Genomic DNA, 12,969 nt, shown 5'->3' on the forward strand with positions numbered 1-12,969 from the left:
AGTGAAGAATGACGGAAAGAAAGTTACTTTGGCAACCTCAAGAATAACACCCGAATCAAAGAAGTCCGACAGGAGTGATAAAAGAAAAGGTAGCACAGTGGTTTGAACAAAGTCAAGTTGAGTCAAAGAAGTATAAGGTTTACAAAAGGAGAAATGCCTAAAACCAAAAACAGAGCTTACAAGACTCAAGTGTAGGATTAAAATATTTTCAAATGCATTGCTCATGAAGAGTGAAAAACCTTTCAAAAACTATTTCACGTTTTCAAATATTTTAGAAGGATAGTTAGGTTCACAAATTAAACAAAAGTAATTCAAAGAACTCGGAAGAAATCAAATGCTTATTCCAAATTCCTCAAAGTTCATATTCAAACAAGCGTTTATAAAAATTATAGCAAGGACGAAAGAGGAAGCTAAAATCTATTTAGAAAAGAAAATCCAAGTAAAAATTTGCTTATAAGTTAGTACAGGAGATAAGTAGTGCGTTACAAATGGACAGGTTTCTACTAAATAAGGAAGTTTTTCAAAACTTCATTTAAAATAGTGCATGCCAACTTTAAAACAACTTTATCAAAAATTGAAGAGTGGTTTCAATTACAATAAAGCACCAGAAAAATTTAACTTACAATATTGGTGCACAAAATTGTGATCTCTAACAATGGCGCCAAAAACTTGGTACGCACAATCATAATCTCAACTCTTTTTCACAACTCCGCACAACTAACCAGCAAGTGCACTGGGTCGTCCAAGTAATACCTTATGTAAGTAAGGGTCGATCCCACGGAGATTGTCGGCTTGAAGCAAGCTAGGGTCATCCTTGTAAATCTCAGTCAGGCAGATTCAAATGGTTATGAGGTTTTGATAATTAAAATATAAATAAAATATAAAATAAGATAAAGTTACTTATGTAATTCATTGGTGGGAATTTCAGATAAGCGTCTGGAGATGCTTTGTTGCTTCTGAACCTCTGCTTTCCTATTGTCTTCTTCCAACCATGCGTTACCTCCTTCCATGGCAAGCTGTATCATCCTCTCGGATGAAAACAAATCCATATGCGCTGTCACCGCACGGCTAATCATCTGTCGGTTCCCGCTAGCGTCGGAATAGGACCAATGTCCTTTTGCACACATTCGCAGGTTTGAAGCTCGTCACAGTCATCCCTTCCCAGATCCTACTCGGAATACCACAGACAAGGTTTAGACTTTCCGAATCTCAGGAATGCTGCCAATGGTTCTAGCCTATACCACGAAGACTCTGATCTCACGGAATGGAATGCTCTGTTGTCAGGAGAGGCAACCATGCGTCGTGAACTAGGAGGCCAAGAGTTATACACTCAAGCTATTACAGATAGAACGGAAGTGGTTATCAGGCATGCGTTCATAAGTGAGAATGATGATGAGTGTCATGGGTCATCACATTCATCAGGTTGAAGTGCGAGTGAATATCTTAGAGAAGAAGTAGGCATGAATTGAATAGAAAAACAATAGTACTTGTATTAATTCACGAAGAACAGCAGAGCTCCACACCTTAATCTATGGGGTGTAGAAACTCCACTGTAGAAAATACATAAGTGAAAAAGGTCTAGGCATGGTCGTGAGGCCAGCCTCCCAACGTGAAATATGGCATAAAAGCTCCCTAATACAATAGTAAAAAGTGCTATTTATACTAAACTAGTTACTAGGGATTACAGAAAATGAGTAACTAAGTGCAGATAGTGCAGAAATCCATTTCCGGGGCCCACTTGGTGTGTGCTTAGGCTGAGCATTGAAGCTTTTTCGTGCTTAGGCTGTTCCTGGAGTTAAACGCCAGCTTTGGTGCCAGTTTGGGCGTTTAACTCCAATTTTGGTGCCAGTTTGGGCATTTTACGCCAAGATATTTTAGGCTAACTTTGAACGCCAATTTGGGCTATCAAATCTCAGGCAAAGTATGGACTATTATATATTGCTGAAAATCCCAGGATGTCTAATTTCCAACGCAATTGAGAGCGCGCCAATTGGACTTCTACAGCTCCAGAAAATCCACTTGAAGTGCAGGGAGGTCAGAATCCAACAACATCTGTAGTCCTTTTTCAGCCTCTTAATCAGATTTTTGCTCAAGTCCCTCAATTTCAGCCAGAAAATACCTGAACTTACAGAAAAATACACAAACTCATAGTAAAGTCCAGAAATGTAATTTTTGAATAAAAACTAATAAAAATATAATTAAAAGTAATTAAAACATACTAAAAATTATGTAAAAACAATGCCAAAAAGGGTATAAATTATCGGGTCATCAAAACACCAAACTTAAATTGTTGCTTGTCCCCAAGCAACTAAAAAAAATAGGATAAAAAGAAGAGAATATACAATAAATTCCAAACTTATCAATGAACTTAGTTCAAATTAGATGAACGGGACTTGTAGCCTTTTTACTTCTGAACAGTTTTGGTATCTCACTTTATCCTTTGAAGTTCAGAATGATTGGCATCTATAGGAACTCAGAATTCAGATAGTGTTATTGATTCTCCTAGTTCAGTATGTTGATTCTTGAACACAGTTACTTTATGAGTCTTGGCCGTGACCCTAAGCATTTTGTTTTCCAGTATTACCCCCAGATACATAAATGGCACAGACACATAATTGGGTGAACCTTTTCAGATTGTGACTCAGCTTTGCCAAAGTCCCCAGTTAGAGGTGTCCAGAGCTCTTAAGCACACTCTTTTTTCTTTGGACCACGACTTTAACCGCTCAGTCTCAAGCTTTCACTTGACACCTTCATGCCACAAGCACATGGTTAGGGAGAGCTTGGTTTAGCCGCTTAGGCCAGGATTTTATTCCTGTGGGCCCTCCTATCCATTAATGCTCAAAGCCTTGGATCCTTTTTTTTATTACCCTTGTCTTTTGGTTTAAAGGGCTATTGGCTTTTTCTACTTGCTTTTTCTTTTCTTTTTTTTTCTTTTTTTTCGCCATTTTTTTTCTGCAAGCTTTGCTAATTCACTGCTTTTTCTTGCTTCAAGAATCAATTTTATGATTTTTCAGATTATCAAATAACATTTCTCCTTTTTCTTTATTCTTTCAAGAGCCAACAATTTTAACATTCATAAACAACAAATCCAAAAATATGCACTGTTCAAGCATTCATTCAGAAAACAAAAGGTATTGCCACCACATCAAAATAATTAAACTAATTTCAAGATATAATTCGAAACCATGTACTTCTTGTTCTTTTGTAATTAAAAACATTTTTCATTTAAGAAAAGGTGTGGATTCATAGGACATTCATAGCTTTAAGGCATAGACACTAGACACTAATGATCATGTAATAAAGACACAAACATAGATAAAACATGAGGCATAGGAAACGAAAAACAGAAAATAAAGAACAAGGAAATTAAAGAACGGGTCCACCTTAGTGATGGCGGCTAGTTCTTCCTCTTGAAGATCTTATGGAGTGCTTGAGCTCCTCGATGTCTCTTCCTTGCCTTTGTTGTTCCTCCCTCATGGCTCTTTGGTCTTCTCTAATTTCATGGAGGAGGATGGAATGCTCTTGGTGCTCCATCCTTAGTTGTTCCATGTTGGAACTTAATTCTCCCAGGGAGGTGTTGATTTGCTCCCAATAGTTTTGTGGAGGAAGGTGCATCCCTTGATGCATCTCAGGGATTTCATGATGAGGAACTTCCTCATGCTCTTGTTGAGGTCCATGAGTGGGCCCTCTTGTTTGCTCCATCCTTTTCTTAGTGATGGGCTTGTCCTCTTCAATGAGGATGTCTTCCTCTATGACAATTCTACCTAAATTGCATAGGTGACAAATGAGATAAGAGAAGGCTAACCTTGCCAAAGTAGAAGACTTATCCACCACCTTTATAGAGTTCTAGAGATATGATCTCATGAACTTATACTTTCTCTCTATTCATGATACTATGGATCATGATAGCCCGGTCTATTGTAACTTCAGATTGGTTGCTAGTAGGAATGATAGAGCGTTGGATGAACTCCAACTATCCCCTAGTCACGGGTTTGAGGTCAAGCCTTCCTAGTTGAACCGGTTTGCCTCTTGAATCTCTCTTCCATTGAGCGCCTTCCACACAAATGTCCCTAAGGACTTGGTCCAACCTTTGATCAAAGTTGACCCTTCTAGTGAAAGGGTGAGGATCTCCTTGCATCATTGGCAAGTTAAATGCTAGCCTCACATTTTCCAGACTAAAATCCAAGTGTTTCCCCCGAACCATTGTAAGCCAATTCTTTGGGTTCGGGTTCACATTTTGGTCATGGTTCTTAGTGATCCATGCATTGGCATAGAACTCTTGAACCATTAAGGTCCCGACTTGTTGAATGGGGTTGGTGAGGATTTCCCAACCTCTTCTTCGAACTTCATGTCGAATCTCCAGATATTCACTCTTTTTGAGCTTGAAGGGGACCTCGGAGATCACCTTTTTCTTGGCCACAACTTCATAGAAGTGGTCTTGATGGACCTTTGAGATTAATCTCTCCATCTCCCATGACTCGGAGGTGGAAGCAATTGCCTTCCCTTTCATCTTTCTAGAGGTTTCTCCAGCCTTTGGTGCCATTCAGGGTTATGGAAAAACAAAAAGCTTTAGCTTTTTCCACACCAAACTTAGAAGATTTGCTCGTCCTCGAGCAAAAGAAGAAAGAAAAGAGTAGAAGAAGAAGAAATGGAGAAGATGGAGGGTTAGTGTAGGTTCGGCCAAGGTGGGTTGTAGTGTGTATGTTATGTGAAATTGAAGGTAGTGAGGAGGGGTATTTATAGGGTAAGAGAGAGGGGGGTTCGGTCATGAAGGGGAGGGTTTGGGAGGGAAATGGTTTGAATTTGAATGGTGAGGTAGGGGGTTTTATGATGGATGGATGTGAGTAGTGAAGAGAGTATGGAGAAGAGGGTAAGATTTGATAGGTGAATGGTGTTTGGGGAAGAGGTATTGAGATGATTGGTCAAGGGTGTATGGGGAAGAGTGTTATGGAAAGGTGTGAAGAGGAGAGAAGAAGAAATGGGATAAGTGGGGATCTTGTGGGGTCCACAGATCCTGAGGTGTCAAGTAATTTGAGTCTCTGCACCATTCTGGCGTTCAAATGCCCATTCTGTGCCAATTCTGGCATTTAATGCCAGCTCTGCTACCTTTCCTGGCGTTAAATGCCAGCCCTGCTACCTTTCCTGGCGTTAAACGCCACTCTGCTGCCCATTTCTGGCGTTTAACGCCAGCCTGTGCCAGACAACCCTTTCTGGCATTAAACGCCCAGAGTGCTGCCCATTCTGGTGTTTAACGCCCAGAATGCTGCCAGGCTGGGTTTTAAACACCCATTATGCTATCCTTACTGGCATTTAAATGCTAGTAAGCCTGTCCTCCAGGGTGTGCTATTTTTAATGCTGTTTTTCATTCTGTTTTTGATTTTTCAGTTATTTTTGTGACTTCACATGATCATCAACCTAAAGAAAACATAAAATAACAATGGAGAATAAATAAATATAATTAAATGATATGGGGTTGCTGGTGCACGAAATTGTGATCGCAACGGTGCCAAAAACTTGGTACGTACGTTCATAATCTCAATTCTTCTTCACAACTCCGCATAACTAACCAGCAAGTGCACTGGGTCGTCCAAGTAATAAACCTTATGTGAGTAAGGGTCGATCCCACAGAGATTGTCGGCTTGAAGCAAGCTATGGTCATCCTTGTAAATCTCAGTCAGGCAGATTCAAATGGTTATGAGGTTTTGATAATTAAAATATAAATAAAATATAAAATAAGATAGAAATACTTACGTAATTCATTGGTGAGAATTTCAGATAAGCGTATGGAGGTGCTTTGCTCCTTCTGAATCTCTGCTTTCCTACTGTCTTCATTCAATCATTCATACTCCTTTCCATGGCAAGCTTTATGTTGGGGGATCACCGTTGTCAATGGCTACCGTCCGTCCTCTCAGTGAAAATGGTCCAAATGCACTGTCACCGCATGGCTAATCATCTGTCAGTTCTCGATCATGTTGGAATAGGATCCATTGATCCTTTTGTGTCTGTCACTACGCCCAACACTCGCGAGTTTGAAACTCGTCACAGTCATCCCTTCCCAGATCCTACTCGGAATACCACAGACAAGGTTTACACTTTCCGGATCTCAGGAATGGCCACCAATAATTCTAGCCTATACCACGAAGACTTTGATCGTAAACCAGGAGGCTAAGAGATACACACTCAAGCTATTGCAGATAGAATAGAAGTGGTTGTCAGGCACGCGTTCATAGGCGAGAATGATGATGAGTGTCACGGATCATCACATTCATAAGGTTGAAGTGCGAATGAATATCTTAGAATAAGAATAAGCTTGAATTGAATAGAAAAACAATAGTACTTTGCATTAATTCACGAGGAACAGCAGAGCTCCACACCTTAATCTATGAGGTGTAGAAACTCCACCGTTGAAAATACATAAGTGATGAAGGTCCAGGCATGGCCGAATGGCCAGCCCCCTAAAAGTGATCAAGAGATCAAAAGTGATACAAAGATAGACTCAAAAATGATCAAAAGATGTGAAAATAAATTACTAAAAGTAGTTTTTATACTAAACTAGTAGCTAGGGTTACAGAAAATAAGTAACTAAGTGCAGATAGTGCAGAACTCCACTACCGGGGCCCACTTGGTGTGTGTTTGGGCTGAGCATTGAAGCTTTCACGTGTAGAGACTCTTCTTGGAGTTAAACACCAGGTTACAGCTTGTTTGTGGCGTTTAACTCTGGTTTGTAACCTATTTCTGGCGTTTAACTTCAGAATAGGGCAGGAAGTTGGCGTTTGAACGCCGGTTTGCGTCGTCAAAAATCGAACAAAGTATGGACTATTATATATTGCTGGACCTGGATGGCTACTTTCCAACGCAATTGAGAGCGCGCCAATTGAGTTTTTGTAGCTCTAGAAAATCCATTTCTAGTGCAGGGAGGTCAGAATCCAACAGCATCTGCAGTCCTTTTTCAGCCTCTGAATCAGATTTTTGCTTAGGTCCCTCAATTTCAGCCAGAAAATACCTGAAATCACAGAAAAATACACAAACTCAAAGTGAAGTCCAAAAATTTGAATTTTTCTTGAAAACTAGTAAAAATATACTAAAAATTAACTGAATCATACTAAAAACTATGTAAAAACAATGCCAAAAAGCGTATAAATTATCCGCTCATCACAACACCAAACTTAAATTGTTGCTTGTCCCCAGGCAACTGAAAATCAAATAGGATAAAAAGAAGAGAATATACTATAAATTTCAAAATATCAATGAAACTTAGCTCCAATTAGATGAGCGGGACTAGTAGCTTTTTGCCTTTGAACAGTTTTGGCATCTCACTTTATCCTTTGAAGTTCATAATGATTGGCATCTATAGGAACTCAGAATTCAGATAGTGTTATTGATTCTCCTAGTTTAGTATGTTAATTCTTGAACACAGCTACTTTATGAGTCTTGGCCGTGGCCATAAGCACTTTGTTTTCCAGTATTACCACCGGATACATAAATGCCACAGATACATAACTGGGTGAACCTTTTCAGATTGTGACTCATCTTTGCTAGAGTCCCCAATTAGAGGTGTCCAGGGTTCTTAAGCACACTCTTTTTGCTTTGGATCACGACTTTAACTGTTCAGTCTCAAACTCTTCACTTGACACTTTCATGCCACAAGTACATGGTTAGGGACAGCTTTGTTTAGCCGCTTATGCCAGGATTTTATTCCTTTAGGCCCTCCTATCCATTAATGCTCCAAGCCTTGGATCCTTTTTACCCTTGCCTTTTAGTTTAAAGGGTTACTGACTTTTTGCTCTTGCCTTTTGGTTTAAAGAGCTCTTGGCTTTTTCTGCTTGCTTTTTCTTTTTCTTTCTTTTTTTTCTTTTATTTTTGCCATTTTTTTCGCAAGCCTTGTTTTTCACTGTTTTTTCTTGCTTCAAGAATCAATTTTATGATTTTTTAGATTATCAATAATATTTCTCCTTTTTCATCATTCTTTCAAGAGCCAACAATTTTATCATTCATAAACAACAAATTCAAAAGACATATGCACTGTTCAAGCATTAATTCAGAAAACAAAAAGTATTGTCACCATATCAAAATAATTAAACTAATTTCAAGGATGAATTTGAAATTCATGTACTTCTTGTTCTTTTGTAATTAAAACATTTTTCATTTAAGAAAGGTGATGGATTCATAGGAGATTCATAGCTTTAAAGCATAGACACTTAGACACTAGTGATCATGTAATAAAGACACAAACATAAATAAACATAAAGCATTGTAAATGAAAAATAGAAAAATAAATAGACAAGGAGATTAAGGAACGGGTCCACCTTAGTGAGGGTGGTGTCTTCCTCCTCTTGAAGAACCAATGGTGCTCTTGAGCTCCTCTATGTCTCTTCCTTGCCTTTGTTGCTCCTCCCTCATAGCTCTTTGATCTTCTCTAATCTCGTGGAGAATGATGGAGTGCTCTTGGTGCTCCACCCTTAGTTGTCCAATGTTGGAACTTAATTCTCCTAGGGAGGTGTTAATTTTCTCCCAATAGTTTTGTGGAGGAAAGTGCATCCCTTGAGACATCTCAGGGATTTTATAATGAGGAATTTCCTCATGCTCTTGTTGAGGTCCATGAGTGGGCTCTCTTGTTTGTCCATCCTTTTTTTAGTGATGGACTTGTCCTCTTCAATGAGGATGTCTCCCTCTATGATAATCCCACCCGAATTGCAGATGTGACAAATGAGGTGAGGAAAGGCTAACCTTGCCAAAGTGGAAGACTTGTCAGCCACCTTGTAGAGTTCTTAAGGTATAATCTCATGAACTTTCATTTCCTCTCCAATCATGATGCTATGGATCATGATGGCCCGATCCACAGTTACTTCGGATCGGTTGCTAGTAGGAATGATAGAGTGTTGGATGAACTCCAACCATCCTCTAGCTACAGGCTTAAGGTCCGGTCTTCTCAATTGAACCAGGTTGCCTCTTGAGTCTCCTTTCCATTGAGCTCCTTCCACACATATGTCCATGAAGACTTGGTCCAACCTTTGATCAAAGTTGAACCTTATAGTGTAGGGGCGTGTGTTTTCTTGCATCATTGGCAAGTTGAACGCCAACCTTACATTTTCCGGACTGAAATCTAAGTATTTCCCCCAAACCATTGTAAGCCAATTCTTTGGATTCGGGTTCATACTTTGATTATGCTTCTTAGTGATCCATGCGTGTGCATAGAACTCTTGAACTATTAAGATCCCGACTTGTTGAATAGGATTGGAGAAAACTTCCCATCCTCTTCTTCTAATCTCTTGTCGGATCTCCGGATATTCGCCCTTTTTGAGCTTAAAAGGGACCTTAGGAATCACCTTTTTCTTGGCCACAACTTCATAGAAGTGGTCTTGATGGACCTTTGAGATGAATCTTTCCATCTCCCATGACTCAGAAGTGGAAGCAATTGCCTTTCCTTTCCTCTTTCTTGAGGTTTCTCTGGCCTTAGGTGCCATTAATGGTTATGGAAAAATAAAAAACAATGCTTTTACCACACCAAACTTAAAAGGTTTGCTCGTCCTCAAGCAAAAGAAGAAAGAAAGTAGTAGAGGAAGAAGAAAATAGAGGAGATGGAGGGAGATATGTGGTTCGGCCAAGGGGTAGAAGTAGTGGTTGTAATGTGTGAAAATGAAGGACTGGTGAGAGGTTTATATAGGGGTGGGGGGAGTGTTAGGTTTCGTGTATTAAGGTTGGGGTTGGGAGGGAAAGGATTTTAAATTTGGAGGTAGGTGGGGTTTTTGGAAAAGAGTGTTATGAAAAGGTGGGAGAGAGAAAGAGAGAGAGGTGGGGATCCTGTGGGGTCCACAGATCCTAAGGGGTCAAGGACTTATCATCCCTGCTCCATTTAAGCGTGTAAATACCCTTAGAGTGCAATCCTGGCGTTTAATGCCAGAATGCTGCTTGTTTCTGGCGTTAAACGCCAAGCTGTAGCCTGTTTCTAGCGTTTAACGCCAGACTGTAGCCTGTTTCTGGCATTTAATGCCAGCTTGATACTTCTTTCTGGCGTTAAACGCCAGTCTGATGCTTATTACTAGCGTTTAAATGCCAGTAAGCTCTTCCTCCAGGGTGAGCTATTTTTAATGCTATTTTTCATTCTGTTTTTGATTTTTTAGTTGTTTTTGTGACTTCACATGATCATCAACCTACAGAAAACATAAAATAATAATAGAAAATAAATAGATATAATTAAATAACATTGGGTTGCCTCCCAATAAGCACTTCTTTAATGTCAATAGCTTGACAGTGAGCTCTCATAGAGCCTCACAGATAATCAGAGCAGGGTTGGAGCCTCTCAACACCAAACTTAGAGTTTAGTTGTGGCCTCCCAACACCAAACTTAGAGTTTGAATGTGGGAGTTTTGTTTGACTCTGTATTGAGAGAAGCTTTTCATGCTTCCCCTCCATGGTTACAGAAGGAGAACCTTGAGTCTTGAATACAAGGTAGTCCTCCTTCAACTTAAAGACCAACTCTCCTCTGTCAACATCAATCACAGCTTTTGCTGTGGCTAGGAAGGGTCTGCCAAGGATGATGGATTCATCCTCATCCTTCCCAGTGTCTAGGATTATGAAATCAGCAGGGATGTAAAGGCCTTCAACCTTCACTAACACGTCCTCTACTAGTCCATAAGCCTGTTTCATTGATTTGTCTGCCATCTCTAGTGAGATTCTTGCAGCTTGTACCTCAAAGATTCCTAGTTTCTCCATTACAGTGAGTGGCATGAGGTTTATCCCTGATCCCAGGTCACATAGAGCCTTCTCAAAAGTCATGGTGCCTATGGTATAAGGTATGAAGAATTTTCTGGGATCCGGTTTCTTCTGAGGTAATGTCTGCCTCATTAATGCATTCAGTTCATTGGTGAATAAGGGGGTTCATCCTCCCAAGTCTCATTACAAAATAACTTGGCGCTTCATGATTGCTCCTAGATATTTAGCAACTGGCTCTTCAATGATGTTTTCATCCTCTTCAGAGGAAGAATATTCATCAGAGCTCATGAATGGCAGAAGGAAGTCCAATGGAATCTCTATGGTCTTTATATGAGCCTCAGATTCCTTTGGTTCCTCAAAGGAAAACTCCTTTCTGTTCAGAAGACGTCCGATGAGGCTTTTCTCACTGGGACTCACGTCCTCCTCACTCTCTCCAGGTTCGGCCATGTTGGTCATGGTTATGGCCTTGCACTCTCTCTTGGGATTTTCTTCTGTATTGCTTGGGAGAGTACTGGGAGGAGTTTCAGTAATCTTCTTACTCAGCTGACCCACCCGTGCCTCCAAATTTCTAATGGAGGACCTTGTTTCATTCTTGAAACTTAGTATGGTCTTGGATAGATCAGAGACTATGGTTGCCAGGCCAGAATGGCTTTATTCATAATTCTCTGTCTGTTGCTGAGAAGATGATGGAAAAGGCTTGCTATTGCTAAACCTATTTCTTCCACCATTATTATTGAAGCCTTGTTGAGGCTTCTATTAGTCCTTCCATGAGAAATTTGGATGATTTCTCCATGAAGGATTATAGGTGTTTCCATAGGGTTCTCCCATGTAATTCACCTCTGCCATTGCAGGATTCTCAGGATCATAAGCTTCTTCTTCAGAAGATGCTTCTTTAGTACTGTTGGATGCAGCTTGCAATCTATTCAGACTCTGAGAAATCATATTGACTTGCTGAGTCAATATTTTGTTCTGAGCCAATATGGCATTCAGAGTATCAATTTTAAGAACTCCCTTCTTCTGAGGCATCCTATTGTTCACAGGACTCCTCTCAGAGGTGTACATGAACTGGTTATTTGCAACTATTTCAATGAGTTCCTGAGCTTCTGTAGGGGTTTTTAGATAAAGAGATCCTCCTGCAGAATGGTCCAGTGACATTTTTGACAACTCAGATAGACCAACATAGAATATACATATGTTGCTCCATTCTGGAAGCATGTCAGAAGGACACCTTTTGATAAATTGCTTATATCTTTCCCAAGCTTCATAGAGGGACTCACCTTCTTTCTGTCTTAAGGTTTGGATTTCCACTCTAAGCTTGCTCATCTTTTGAGGTGGAAAGAATTTGGCCAGGAAAGTACTGATCAGCTTTTCCCAAGAGTTCAGGATTTCCTTAGGTTGTGAATCCAACCATGTTCTAGCTCTGTCTCTTATAGCAAAAGGGAAAAGCATAAGCCTGTAGACCTCGGGATCAACTCCATTGGTCTTGACAGTGTCATAAATTTGTAAGAATTCAGCTAAGAACTGATGAGGATCTTCTAATGGAAGTCCATAAAACTTACAATTCTGTTGCATTAGAGAAACTAATTGAGGTTTAAGCTCAAAGTTGTTTGCTCCAATTGCAGGAATTGAGATGCTTCTTCCATAGAAGTCAGAAGAGGCTGCAATGAAGTCACCAAGCATCTTCCTTGCATCTCCACCATTGTTTTTGGGTTCGGCCATCTCTCCTTCTTTTTCGAAAATTTCTGTCAGGTCCTCTCCAGAGGGTTGTGCTTTAGCTTCGCTTAGTTTCCTCTTAAGAGTCCTTTCAGGTTTAGGATCAGCTTCAATAAAAATGTCTTTATCCCTGTTCCTGCTCATATGAAAAAGAAGAGAACAGAAAAGAAGAGGAATCCTCTATGTCACGATATAGAGATTCCTTATGTGAGTAGAAGAAGAAAAGAATAGAAGAATGAGAAGAGAGAAATTCAAACACAGAGGGGGAAAGAGGGTTCGAATTTTAAGAAGAAGAGAAGTGTTAGTGATTAAATAAATAAATAAAAAGAAAGGAGAGAGAGGGAGAATTCGAAATTTAAATTAAAATAAAAGAAAAATATTTTTGTTTTTATTTTAATTATTAGTTAGTATTCGAAAATTAAAAAGAGAAATAAAATTAAATTAAAATTTAAAATAATTAGTTAATTAAAATAAATTTTGAAAAAGTGGGGAGGAGTTTTCGAAAATTAGAGAGAGGAAAGTAGTTAAATAGTTTTAAAAAAG

At 39.5% G+C, this 12,969-nt stretch overlaps 1 non-coding gene across 1 annotated transcript; it reads left to right on the top strand.

Moving 5' to 3' along the window:
• The first annotated feature begins 11,922 nt into the window (after positions 1-11,922).
• LOC112767545 (small nucleolar RNA R71) lies at positions 11,923-12,030 on the top strand. The gene has a single exon (XR_003184987.1). It is a non-coding gene; the product is annotated as a small nucleolar RNA R71 (small nucleolar RNA).
• Positions 12,031-12,969: the final 939 nt, after the last annotated feature.

The sequence above is a fragment of the Arachis hypogaea genome, chromosome 17 (genome assembly GCF_003086295.3).
Source record: "Arachis hypogaea cultivar Tifrunner chromosome 17, arahy.Tifrunner.gnm2.J5K5, whole genome shotgun sequence".
Classification (NCBI taxonomy): Eukaryota; Viridiplantae; Streptophyta; class Magnoliopsida; order Fabales; family Fabaceae; genus Arachis; species Arachis hypogaea.